This window comes from Oncorhynchus clarkii, chromosome 15 (assembly GCF_045791955.1).
Source record: "Oncorhynchus clarkii lewisi isolate Uvic-CL-2024 chromosome 15, UVic_Ocla_1.0, whole genome shotgun sequence".
Lineage (NCBI taxonomy): Eukaryota > Metazoa > Chordata > Actinopteri > Salmoniformes > Salmonidae > Oncorhynchus > Oncorhynchus clarkii.
This window is the reverse complement of record NC_092161.1, coordinates 2,977,026-2,992,033: the sequence shown is the minus strand read 5'-3', so window position 1 is coordinate 2,992,033 and position 15,008 is coordinate 2,977,026.

The window sequence follows — 15,008 nt, the reverse complement described above, 5'->3', positions numbered from 1 at the left end:
CTGTTCTGTTCTGTTCTACTCTGTTCTGTTCTACTCTGTTCTGTTCTGCTCTATTCTGTTCTGTTCTACTCTGCTCAGTTCTGTTATGCTCCATTTTGCTTTGTTCTGCTCTGTCTTGTCCAGTGGAGTCTAGTCCAGTCCAGTCCAGTCCAGTCCAACCCAGTCCAGTCCAGTCCAACCCAGTCCTGCAGGGTATACTACAAAGCACGCTAGATCTACTGAGGGTTTTCCAAAGCTCTCCAGCCTCAGTTAGCTTCCCATTCCAGGCCAGGCTCCATCCGTACTACGATGGTGGATATTGCTCCTCCGCCTGCAGCCATCTCCAGGAGGCTTGTAGCTGTGCGTTGCCGTCACATATGGAAAGCTGAACTCTGAACTCTGAACTGAGACAATGCTGAAACATCAATCCATGGGATATTCAGCAGGCTACGGTGTGAAACACTCTTTTAGATATGTCATCTTTATTTTATTACTTTGGTGTACTTTGGTTCCAGGTAGAACCCTTTAAGGTTTCATGTAAAACACTTTCCAAAGAGGGAACATGGAACCAAAAATGATTCTTTCTGAAGCCAAAAAGGGCTCTCCTATGCAACCCTTTTTTCTAAGAGTGAAGGCTGTAGCATGAACACTGTGCGCTGTGTGATAAGCTAACTGTCCATCGTAAACCAGGCTGGCAGATTGAAACAGTGCAGTGCTGTGTGCACAACAGCTGGCTGCCATTGGAGGGCAGCAGAACACAGAACATCTCTCCCAATCTCCATCTCTTTCTCTCTCTCTCTCTCTCTCTCTCTCTCTCTCTCATTCTCTCTCTCTCTCACTTTCTTTCTCTCTCTCTCTCTCTCTCTCTCTCTCTCTCTCTCTCTCTCTCTCTCTCTCTCTCTCTCTCTCTCTCTCTCTCTTTCTCTCTCTCTCTCTCTCTCTCTTTCTACATGTCTCTCTTTCTTAATGTTTCTCCATGTCTCTCTTTCTGTATCTCTCTCTCTCTCTCTCTCTCTCCCTGTCTTTCTCCATCTCTATCTCTCTCTCTCTCTCTCTCTCTCTCTTTCGCCATGTCTCTCTTTCTGTCTTTCTTTGTCTCTATTTCCCTGTCACTCTACATTTATATTTTTCTCTCTATCTAATCTATCACATATGGCAGCATGTAGCCTAGCATTTAGAGCATTAGGCCTGCATCTGAAAGGTTGCTGGTTCGAATACCCGAGTTGACAAGGAAAAATATGTCGATGTGCCCCTGAGCAAAGCACTTAAACCCTAATTTGCTCCAGGGGCACCGTTCTACTATGACTGACCCTGTAAAACAACACATTACACTGCACCTATCTGGTGTATGTGACAATCAAACATATCACTCTCTCTCTTTCCACCACAGCAGTACAGCCACTGAGCAGGGTAGTGATTACAGGGAAGTTCAACCTCACACCGACTGTCTGGGTACAGGGTCAGTCAATCTGTCTGGCTACAGGGTCAGTCAATCTGGCTGGGTACAGGGTCAGTCAATCTGGCTGGGTACATTGTCAGTCAATCTGTCTGGCTACAGGGTCAGTCAATCTGTCTGGCTACAGGGTCAGTCAATCTGGCTGGGTACAGGGTCAGTCAATCTGTCTGGGTACAGGGTTAGTCAATCTGTCTGGGTACAGGGTCAGTGAAGCGGTGGACAGGTCAGGCTGCTGAGTTGCACTGGGTTAGGATTCAAGGTCAACACAACCTGGTTGTGTGAAGGTATAGGACCTGCATGCTACGGACAGCCCAGGTAGCTGAATACATATTCACATGTGGAGATAGATACATGTAGACATTGATAGACAGACACACACACAGCAGTACAAACTGAGGGAATGAGCCAGTCTTGGAGATTACAACAATTGAAGACATATTCTTCTGTAAACCAAAACACCTGTGATAACAGACTCTTTCTTATAAATGTCTACAGGCTATAACGAAATTAGTAATTTAATAGATTTAGATGCTCTTGCTGGTTTGATATCGCACCTTTATTACTATCATAATAACTTTAACATATAATCTAATATCCCGATGTGTGATTGAGTTCATCTTTCAGAATGGTAATTGTCCTTTTCTCCAGATAAAAATACAATTACCACACATGGGAGTAATTGTATTGGAATAGACTGGAGTATCATAGATGTATAGGAGAAACTCTGATATCAGGCGTTACGCTGCCGCAATGGAAAGAGAATCAATTGGGTTATGAGATCAGGAAATAATTTATAACGTTATTGAAATGTATGCTTATTACTTATTAATATATATGTTTTTTAAACAATCAATGTTAGGAAGGTCAGAACCTTTCAGACACACCAAAGCAGATTTTTTATCACCTTTTATTGTGAAATGAGTTGACTTTCTGTACGTCTTCCCGTTCTTACCTGGACATAACACCCTCATCTTTTCTTCAACTACGGTTCAATACTTAATAAGGACTTGTTTTCTTCTCACGGAGGGAAATATTGCCAAGTACTGAGCCCTAAACTCTAGTTTATCCTTAGTCAAAATGAACAAGTACTGAGCCCTAAACTCTAGTTTACACACATCCTGCTATACAACGTATACTACCTTTCTGATTGACTTTTTTTTCCCATTGGTTATCTAACTTCTGTTTAATTATGCTTTAAATATCTCTGGAGATCATTTCAAAACTCTCATAAAAGGAGTAGTGTAGCAAGACATTCTTTGGTGGGTGGCAGACATTTGGGTGGGCCCCAATTTTATTTTATTTTTCAAACAGGAAACAGAACTTCCTGCATTTCTACACATTATGCCGTGGGGCTTAGAGAAAATGTTTCTGTTTTACAACTTGTTAAACACTTTTTTGGTTACTACATTATTCCATATGTGTTATTTCATCATTTTGATATCTTTATTCTATCTTTATTCTACAATGTAGAAAATTGTAAAAAAGAAGAAAAACCCTGGTATGAGTAGGTGTGTCCAAACTTTTGACTGGTACAGTATTTATATACAGTATATATTATTTTTCAATCTGATAAGGTGGGCATGGCTCCCCAGTGGGTGGGCCCGGGGCCAACCCAGGCCCACCCGTGCCTATGTGACTGCTTAAAAGATGATCTGGATAATGTGATTGAAGCTTCCCGTGTAAAATAGCTGCATAGTAAAGGTTATTGTAAAAGATGAATCAGATTTATAAATCAGTTGAACATTTAAAAAGGTTTTGTAAAAAGAAAGTTAAAAATGTGTAAATAATTTTAGTGATTTCGTTTTTTAATTTTTTTTTTTATCATTATATTTTCGTTAACCATTTGGGATTAAAAAACGTGTACAACATCAACATCGTTTAACCAATAAAGTCAAAAGTGTAGTTAAATATTCCAGCCATGAATAAAATTGATACACAAAACATCTTGCAGAAGTTAAAACAATACCATTGATAGTATAACAAACGTTAAACCACTAAAATAGTGAGACTATATTTGATGTCTAATTATTTAATTAGCCATAGAAGTGAGCTGTACTACAGAATTGCATCTTTATATCAATTTTAAAACATGTTTATGCAATTTAACTGTTAAAATAAGTTTGTATATTACTCATATTACTCATACTTACTATATGTATCTAAAACATCTATTTCCAAATATTATATGTATATAGTTCCGTATACTGTATTTACATAATTAATGTATGCATTTTATTAATCATAAATACGTACAATATCCCCCCCCCAAAATGTTATTAACAGACATTTACCAGTTGAGAATAAAATTGCTGCATATACACACACTTAAACGTCTCTGCTTCCTCTCAAACAAATCACCACGAAAACACTCACGTTTATTTATTCTCATTATCTCTCTCCCTGTTCTGTTTTCTCATTCTCCATCTCTCTGTCCTGTTCTCTCATTCTCTATCTCTCTGCCCTGTTCTCTCATTCTCTATCTCCCTGTCCTGTTCTCTCATTCTCTCCCTTTCTGTCATGTTCTCTCATTCTCTCCCTCTCTGTCCTGTTCTCTCATTCTCTCCCTCTGTGTCCTGTTCTCTCATTCTCTTCCTCTCTGCCCTGTTCTCTCATTCTCTTCCTATCTGCCCTGTTCTCTCATTATCTCTCTCTCTGCCCTGTTATCTCATTTTCTATCTCCCTGTCCTGTTCTCTCATTCTCTCCCTCTCTGTCCTATTCTCTCATTCTCTCCCTCTCTGTCCTGTTCTCTCATTCTCTATCTCTCTGCCCTGTTCTCTCATTCTCTATCTTCCTGTCCTGTTCTCTCATTCTCTCCCTCTCTGCCCTGTTCTCTCATTCTCTATCTCTCTGCCCTGTTCTCTCATTCTCTATCTCCCTGTCCTGTTCTCTCATTCTCTCCCTCTCTGCCCTGTTCTCTCATTCTCTCCCTCTCTGTCCTGTCCTCTCATTCTCTTCCTCTCTGCCCTGTTCTCCCTTTCTCTATCTCTCTGCCCTGTTCTCTCATTCTCTATCTCCCTGTCCTGTTCTCTGATTATCTCCCTCTCTGCCCTGTTCTCTCATTCTCTATCTCTCTGCCCTGTTCTCCCTTTCTCTCTCTCCTACATGTATAACTGGGATGTCTTGGTCCTGCGGGTCCTGTCCTGGACCCAGGCCTGCTTTGTCATGTACACACCAACTCCTTGCTGTGAAGTGGTCCCATACTTAACACTTCCACTTAGAGAAGCTTGTAGAGCTATGGCAGGACATCAGGAGACCAACTCTCTACTTCAGAGTTGATTCATGTTCACCCAAAGAGTACCATGCTAGTTATCAGAGTTGATTCATGTTCAACCAAAGAGTACCATGCTAGGTATCAGAGTTGATTCATGTTCACCCAAAGAGTACCATGCTAGTTATCAGAGTTGATTCATGTTCAACCAAAGAGTACCATGCTAGTTATCAGAGTTGATTCATGTTCACCCAAAGAGTGCCATGCTAGGTATCAGAGTTGATTCATGTTCACCCAAAGAGTACCATGCTAGGTATCAGAGTTGATTCATGTTCACCCAAAGAGTGCCATGCTAGGTATCAGAGTTGATTCATGTTCACCCAAAGAGTGCCATGCTAGGTATCAGAGTTGATTCATGTTCACCCAAAGAGTGCCATGCTAGGTATCAGAGTTGATTCATGTTCACCCAAAGAGTGCCATGCTAGGTATCAGAGTTGATTCATGTTCACCCAAAGAGTACCATGCTAGTTATCAGAGTTGATTCATGTTCACCCAAAGAGTGCCATGCTAGGTATCAGAGTTGATTCATGTTCACCCAAAGAGTGCCATGCTAGGTATCAGAGTTGATTCATGTTCACCCAAAGAGTACCATGCTAGGTATCAGAGTTGATTCATGTTCACCCAAAGAGTGCCATGCTAGGTATCAGAGTTGATTCATGTTCACCCAAAGAGTACCATGCTAGGTATCAGAGTTGATTCATGTTCACCCAAAGAGTGCCATGCTAGGTATCAGAGTTGATTCATGTTCACCCAAAGAGTGCCATGCTAGGTATCAGAGTTGATTCATGTTCACCCAAAGAGTGCCATGCTAGGTATCAGAGTTGATTCATGTTCACCCAAAGAGTCATGTGAGTTATTCTGCAGGCATATAGAAGCACTACTTGAAACACGTCTGTCTTAGATTATGTTTCTCCGTTTGTGGAGAAGTGAACATTCACACACAGTCCTCTACACTGCACGAGGAAATGCCTGACTAACGGTACTGTTGTGATGATATTCTCAACATTGGTGCCTGCATAGCATTATGTCTTGTTGTGTAGTTTGACTTTGAAAAGAGGTCAAGAATTAAATATAACAACCAATGCATTTAATTGACATGTGCACAACATTTAATTAACATGTGCACAACATTTAATTGACATGTGCACAACATTTAAACATGTGCACAACATTTAAACATGTGCACAACATTTAATTGACATGTGCACAACATTTAATTAACATGTGCACAACATTTAATTGACATGTGCACAACATTTAAACATGTGCACAACATTTAATTGACATGTGCACAACATTTAATTGACATGTGCACAACATTTAAACATGTGCACAACATTTAATTGACATGTGCACAACATTTAATTAACATGTGCACAACATTTAATGGACATGTGCACAACATTTAAACATGTGCACAACATTTAATTGACATGTGCACAACATTTAATTAACATGTGCACAACATTTAATTGACATGTGCACAACATTTAAACATGTGCACAACATTTAATTGACATGTGCACAACATTTAAACATGTGCACAACATTTAAACATGTGCACAACATTTAATTGACATGTGCACAACATTTAATTGACATGTGCACAACATTTAATTGACATGTGCACAACATTTAAACATGTGCACAACATTTAATGTTACCTTTCAGATGGCATCAATACATTGAAATTCTAATTTCCTCAATATTCTATTTCCTTCTATTTCCTCAATATTCTATTTCCTTCTATTTCCTCAATATTCTATTTCCTTCTATTTCCTCAATATTCTATTTCCTTCTACTTCCTCAATATTCTATTTCCTTCTATTTCCTCAATATTCTATTTCCTTCTACTTCCTCAATATTCTATTTCCTTCTATTTCCTCAATATTCTATTTCCTTCTATTTCCTCAATATTCTATTTCCTTCTATTTCCTCAATATTCTATTTCCTTCTACTTCCTCAATATTCTATTTCCTTCTATTTCCTCAATATTCTATTTCCTTCTATTTCCTCAATATTCTATTTCCTTCTATTTCCTCAATATTCTATTTCCTTCTATTTCCTCAATATTCTATTTCCTTCTATTTCCTCAATATTCTATTTCCTTCTATTTCCTCAATATTCTATTTCCTTCTATTTCCTCAATATTCTATTTCCTTCTATTTCCTCAATATTATATTTCCTTCTACTTCCTCAATATTCTATTTCCTTCTATTTCCTCAATATTCTATTTCCTTCTATTTCCTCAATATTCTATTTCCTTCTATTTCCTCAATATTCTATTTCCTCAATATTCTATTTCCTTCTACTTCCTCAATATTCTATTTCCTTCTATTTCCTCAATATTCTATTTCCTTCTATTTCCTCAATATTCTATTTCCTTCTATTTCCTCAATATTCTATTTCCTTCTACTTCCTCAATATTCTATTTCCTTCTACTTCCTCAATATTCTATATCCTTCTACTTCCTCAATATTCTATTCCCTTCTATTTCCTCAATATTCTATTTCCTTCTACTGCCTCAATATTCTATTTCCTCAATATTCTATTTCCTTCTACTTCCTCAATATTCTATTTCCTTCTACTTCCTCAATATTCTATTTCCTTCTACTTCCTCAATATTCTATTTCCTTCTACTTCCTCAATATTCTATTTCCTTCTACTTCCTCAATATTCTATTTCCTTCTACTTCCTCAATATTCTATTTCCTTCTACTTCCTCAATATTCTATTTCCTTCTATTTCCTCAATATTCTATTTCCTTCTACTTCCTCAATATTCTATTTCCTCAATATTCTATTTCCTTCTACTTCCTCAATATTCTATTTCCTTCTATTTCCTCAATATTCATGTGTCTCATGTCCGCAGAAGTTGTCTATACTTCATGAGTCAAATACAAGGAAATTAACTAATTGATTTAATTGACTGCATATCCCCTTCTCATTTTTTTCTGTTTTCTTTTAATGAGGAGCTCTGCACGTTGTTTTTGTTAGTTTGAACATGGCTGTCGTTAGGGGTGCCAGTTCCAGCAGGAACACAGTGCTTGGCCATGATGACGACGGCAGGCAGGCAGGCAGCATTCTCCAAACAATGTTTCCATGTTTACAAGAGCCAGAGGGTGAAGCAGGACCTTTATTTCCCTCCTGCTAATTGTTTGATTTCCTGTTGCCGCTGGAGAGCTGAGAGCTAGGCATCATGGGGGGAGAGAGCGAAAGAAAGGAGAGAGAGGTGGGGAGGGGGGAGGGGGGGGGAGAAGGCTCAGGTTGTTGTGGAAGAGCCAGCATTCTCTCTCTCTCTCTCTCTCTCTCTCTCTCTCTCTCTCTCTCTCTCTCTCTCTCTCTCTCTCTCTCTCTCTCTCTCTCTCTCTCTCTCTCTCTCTCTCTCTCTCTCTCTCTCTCTCTCTCTCTCTCTCTCTCGGTGTGAAACGCGGGTGGCTTGAGGCTAGCCCCTCTTTGGAGCTTTGTAGAAATACCAAATGGTGGCATCCATCCCCATCCTGACGTCCCCTGTCTCTGTCACATTTTTCTCTTTTTTTTTGCATCTTTGTTTTTCTGATTTCTCTAGTTATTCCACACATTCTGTACTGGGTCTGGACGTGTTTGCCATGTTGTAGTCACTTAGAGAACAATGGGCAGACGAACAACTACTAAGTAATGTCTGAATACAATTGGGTACATAGAGATCCTATTAAACTACTAGAGGGGATATGTCATCAACCCTCAATGTTCCAGAATGGTCCGGTGATGGCAGCCATCTTGGTCAGGGAGAAGTCCAAACCAGTCTAAATGGAACGAATGGCAGAAGAGGCTTAATTCTGATTTTACTTATGCAGGAACACAAAAGTAAGGCATGTGATATATTAGAAATTGTTTAATGTAATTTTTGTCAACAGAACATATTGTCATATACACTTGATATGGTTTTTATAAAAAATGTTCTGTGTAAATAGCATCTAAAACACATGTAAACGGACAAATAAATGTCTCTATTTTTTTTTTCCTTGGAAGGCTGTGAGTGCTATTACATGATACAATATCAGTATTTGTTGCTTTTACAACTTGTCTAAGTCCTATCGTCAACTGATTTCAACCAGTGGCTGGGGATGGACTGGCTTCATGTGCTATAGAGTACAATGGAACTCAAACAAACAATGGAATTGCCATGGGAAACAGGGCCATGTGGGAAAGATCCCATTTCTCCTCATTGACCGCCAGAAAAATTAGCCTACAATTAAATCTATTGTTTATATGTGTACCTGGGGTGGCAGGTAGACTAGTGGTTAGAGCTTTGGGCCAGTAACTAAAAAGTTGCTGAATCGAATCCCCGAGCTGACAAGGTAAAAATCTGTCCTCCTGCCCCTGAACAAGGCAGAACTCACAGTTCCCCGGTAGGCCGTCATTGTAAATAAGAATTTGTTCTTAAACTGACTTGCCTAGTTAAATTAAGGTTACATTTAAAATATATATATATATATATATATGTTGAGGTAAAAAGCTGACAGTATTGAATGTCAACCCCAACACATATTCATGTCATCGTCACCAATCAACTGCATTACAGTTTAAACTAATTAGACTACCACAACAGATGTCTGTATGCTAGCTATGCTAACAGCTTATACAAACAGGAGTTAGCATTTAGCAGTCACTTCTTCTAAACCTGAAAACTAACAACTTCTACATGTTATGCAGTGAAAAAAGGACAAATATATTGAAATCGGACTGAAGTAACCACATGTTGGGCCTGTCACAATACATAAATCATGACGGACTTGACAAATATCCACTTTGTTAGGTCAAATTTGTTGAATGTGCGCCAATCTGGTCAAACGGAACAATCTGCTTTCCATAGACCCCTCTGCCCCATCTATTGTGTATTTGTAACGGTGGCATATTGGCAGTGAATACATAGAATAATTTCCACAAAAGTTGACTGGCTAGATAGCTATCAGTGCAGATTATCTTCAACTGTCTTGTTTTACACAAAATCTTATCACTGCAGCATGGTTGATCAACTCCCTGACCAAAATCAGTCAAATCCAGACAGGAAAATGGTTACACAAGAAGTAGCCTAACGCTGTCAAACTCTCAGTCATTTAGTAAGTTCACAATTCTGCCAGTCTCGCTGGTAAACATCGCACAGTGTTCTGACCATCATGAGAAGGTTCATCATGTACATTCTAGTATTCTAATTCCTAATTCTATGGTTGGCTACTGCTTCCTATTATTGGGTGTGTTGAAAAAAACAGACCAGCAGACCATAAATCTTTAGTTTTAGAGTGCGGGACAGGTTGTGTTGGTGCAGGGAGGTCCCTTCTGTCGTTCTCTATCTCAGGGTGAGTGTTTTACTTTATACTCCTAGTCTATTTTACGTTCTACCCCTGGTCTATTCTGGTTAGTATCTGGGGGCTGTCGTCGACAGGGGTGTGTTGAGATTCGACCCTGTCATCCCAAACTGATCCCAGCCCTCATTCAGCAGGTGGTGGGATTTACAATTTCTGGTTTGTAAGCTACCGTAGGAGAGATGATACATTTAGGGTGATCAGCGCCAGCCAGACAGGCTGGATACATATGGGCAGGCAGACCAGGCAGAGAAGAGTCTTTCTCTGACTTTGTGGTACGCAGCATTGTGGTCCTGGTTGTGAGGGGCCAGAGTCTCACCTACCGCTGTTGTATCACTCTTTCTCATGTTAATGTATGGTAATCAGCACACAAGGAGATTGTTTTAATCGGATTGCTGGTTTTAGTTTTGTTTTGCTTTGCCTTCAGAACCGGGGAATGTGTAGGGAACAAAAAAGGGTCTGTTGTCAGGTGGCAGTAAGCCACTAATTCTCCGAGCTTTTTTGACATTAGTACAATCCTGCAGACAGACAGACAGACAGGCGATCGGCCGTCTGTGAGACTTCGCCTCCAAATCTGGATGCTGTCTTTTTAAATTAGCTTAAAGATTTGTGTCAGTGTCCCCCATACTGGCCTCCTCTGAGCTTTGACAGAGCAAGCAGCCACTGAGAGAAATATAACATTATCCTATGATGAAAATACTGAACATAACTGTCCTCCAACATCCTAATATAACCTCCTGGGCTAATAATAATAATAATAATTAGATAGATAGATAGATAGATAGATAGATAGATAGATAGATAGATAGATAGATAGATAATATGATAATCAATTCACCTGTTAGGAAGAGACATCATTGTAAAATGTGCAAGAAAATATATGTAAAAGTAAAATAACTGTTTTGGAAGAAAAAAAGGGTCCTTCTCAAGCATTAATAGTGATTTTTAGGTTTGACATTCTCTAATATTTAGTACTTTAGCATCAGCCTTTTTACTGAAGTTGCTGGTAAATGATTGACAGCTCTTAGCTCCCTCTGTAGATGCCTACGGGACGAACTTTTGTTTGTATGGCTATTAATCTTTTTTAATGAATTTATATTAACACTTTGTTCTAGCTAGCTATTTGTTTAGGTAGCTATCAAGCGATGAAAAAGTAAAGGACCGACCGGCAGACAGACAGACAGACAGCAGAGTGACTGCCTAGTGCCACATCGCCTTGGGTCTTGTGTGATGGATGCCCCTGTCAGTGCCAGCTCAATACCCCATACCCATCTCCAGCCCGTCTCTGAGCCCATCTCTGCCTGGCAGACATCAGGCTCTAATCCGTCCTGATGGGGGTTGTCATCTCAGTGCTAATTTAAACTCTCCAACCACCAGACTCCCCCACCTGGCTGCTTTAATCCCAGGCAGAGAGAGGCCCTCCTCCCCACATCTCCGTTCCTCGTCTCCTCTCCTCCTCTAAATCTACTCTCATATTATTTTCGCTCCTCCCCTCCTCTCCTCTTCTCCTCCCCACCACCTCTCCTCTTCTCCTCCCCACCACCTCTCCTCTCCTGTCCTGTCCTGTCTTCTCCTCTCCTCTCCTCTCCTCTCCTCTCCTCTCCTCTCCTGTCCTGTCCTGTCCTCTCCTGTCCTCTCCTCTCCTCTCCTGTCCTCTCCTCTCCTCACCACTCCTCCTCCACTCCTCTCATTTCCTTGTCCCCCTTTTTCCTCTCCTCCCCTCCTCTCCTATTCTTGTCGCCTCTCTTATCTTCTCCTCATCCTAGGTCCCAGGGGCCTCCTCCCCACCTCTCCACTCCTCCTCCCTACCTCGCCTCCTCCCCTCCTCTCCTGTTCTTGTCGCCTCTCCTCTCCTCATCCTAGGGCCCAGGGGCCTCCTCCCCTCCTCTCCTCATCCTAGGGCCCAGGTCCTTCCAACAGCCCCACAGGGGTCTGATGCTACCGCCACTATCCTCCATAACAACAGCGATTGTATTAATCTTATCTGTGTTTAATTACATTTTTTAAGACTTGTGCTGTATGCCAGATTTGTGCTCCATGGGGCCGGCGGATGGGGTCCTCATTTCAGATGGATTTAAATTTTCTGGCACCATTTTTTTTGTGAACTTATTGGTATGTTTGCATGGTTTTACATGGTCTGAAGTGAACGTATTTACATGTTAGCATGGCTTTACATGGTCTGAAGTGAATCATTGTGGGATCAGTGAATCATTGTGAGATCAGTGAATAATTGTGGGATCAGTGAATCATTGTGAGATCAGTGAATCATTGTGAGATCAGTGAATCATTGTGGGATCAGTCAATCATTGTGGGATCAGTGAATCATCGTGAGATCAGTGAATCATTGTGAGATCAGGGATTCATTGTGAGATCCATGAATAATTGTGGGATCAGTGAATCATTGTGAGATCAGTGAATCATTGTGGGATCAGTAAATCATTGTGAGATCAGTGAATCATTGTGGGATCAGTAAATCATTGTGGGATCAGTGAATCATTGTGGGATCAGTGAATCGTTGTGAGATCAGTGAATCATTGTGGGATCAGTGAATCATTATGGGATCAGTGAATCATTGTGGGATCAGTGAATCATTGTGGGATCAGTGAATCATTGTGAGATCAGTGAATCATTGTGAGATCAGTGAATCATTGCGAGATCAGTGAATCATTGCGAGATCAGTGAATAATTGCGAGATCAGTGAATCATTGCGGGATCAGTGAATAATTGCGGGATCAGTGAATCGTTGTGAGATCAGTGAATCGTTGTGAGATCAGTGAATCGTTGTGGGATCAGTGAATCACTGTGGGATCAGTGAATCATTGTGGGATCAGTGAATCATTGTGAGATCAGTGAATAATTGTTGGACCAGTGAATCATTGTGAGATCAGTGAATCATTGTGAGATCAGTGAATCATTGTGGGATCAGTGAATCATTGTGGGATCAGTGAATCATTGTGGGATCAGTGAATCATTGTGGGATCAGTGAATCATTGTGAGATCAGTGAATCATTGTGGGATCAGTGAATCATTGTGGGATCAGTGAATCATTGTGAGATCAGTGAATCATTGTGAGTGTACATAACATGTGATGAAGTAATCCCTTCCATTTTAAGACTAAAGCAGATATCCTTGGGGTGGATGTTATAGGGTTTCACCTCTGAAAATCACATTTGTATTTTATCTAACTGTGTGGTTCTGCACGTGTTAGGTATCTGGGTTTGCTGAGTGAGAGACGTAGATTGTGAGGGGTTATTTTTATTTTGTGGCTTTGATTTAGTCAATTGAAGGATGTATTTAAAGGTTTTCATGTCAGTTCCTGCTGAACTGCAGGTGCATCTAATTACACACACAAACACACACTCACCTCATCTAATTATGCCCTGGTTTATTCCGGCTTTTTGGAGAGATGCTACCTTCATACACCTACAGTCCTAATGCTGACATGCTGTACAGATGCATAGCAACACTGAACAAACGTATAAGCGCAACATGAACATGTTGGTCCCATGCTTCATGAGTTGAAATAAATGATCCCAGAAATGTTCCATATGCAGAAAAAAATATGATTTCTGTCAAATTTTGTGCACACATTTGTTTACACCCCCCTGTTAGGGAGTATTTCTCCTTTACCAAGATAATCGATCCACCTGACAGGTGTGGCATATCAAGAAGCTGATTTAAACAGCATGATCATTACACAAGTTCACCTTGTGCTGGGAACAGTACAAGGTCCCTCTAACATGTACAGTTTTGTCACACAGCACAATGCCACCAGAGCTGTGCGAAGATAATGTAATGTTAATTTCACCACCATAAGCAACTTCCAACGTCATTTGAAGAGAATTTGGCAGTACATAACTGGCAAGACCTCCATATCCGGCTACTTCACCTGTGGGATCGTCTGTGACCAGTCACCTGGACAGCTGATGAAACTGTGGGTTTGCACAACCAAACAAATGTCTGCACAAACTGTCAGAAACCGTCTCAGGGAAGCTCATCTGCGTGCACGTTGCCCTCACCAGGGTCTTGACCTGACTGCAGTTTGGAGTTGTAGCTGACTTCAGTGGACAGAAGCTCACCTTCGATGGCCTCTGGCACGCTGGAGAAGTGTGTTCTTCACGGATGAATCCCGGTTTCAACTGCACCGGGCAGATGTCAGACCGCGTGTATAGTGTCGTGTGGGCGAGTGGTTTGCTGATGTCAGTGTTGTGAACAGTTCTCCAAGGTGGCGGTGGGGTTATGTTATGGGAAGGTATAAGACGAGATCCTGAGGCCCATTGTCGTGCCATTCATCTTCCGCCATCACCTCATGTTTCAGCATGATAATGTACAGCCCCATGTCGCAAGGATCTGCACACATTTCCTAGAAGCTGAAAATGTCTCAGTTCTTCCATGGCCTGCATGGTCACCAGAATTGTCACCCGTTGAGCATGTTTTGGATGCTCTGGATCAATGTGTACGATAGGAATTTCCAGTTCCCACCAACATCTGTCCACAAAAATAAGCCCACGAAGTGAGGAATTTTTGAATGGAGGTCAATTGAAGAGTGTTCGGTCATTCAAAAATGTAATTGCTAATTTGCTAGGTGAGGCTTATTTGATTAAATAGAAGTTTCCTAATGGTTAGGTTGTTGCGAATGCACTGATATAAGTGGACGCATGTGGCATTTTGGCAACTTACCCCAAAAAATTACTTTATTTCAGAGTTGTGCCTGTTGTCATAGAGATAGATAGAAGACTCATAGATATAACCAGTTGTAGCATTGACATTGCTATTGAAGGCTTCCACATTTTAAAGTAGTCAAATGGGTGTTGGGAACAATCAATCAATAAAGAAGAACATGTACTACTTTAAAATGGAGTTAGCCTCAGAGGCACTGCCCATTCTGTCACAGATGCTATAATAGCACAGATACAAAGATGAGTCCTCTTTCTGTCTCTATGGTCTGTTGTTCACAAGCA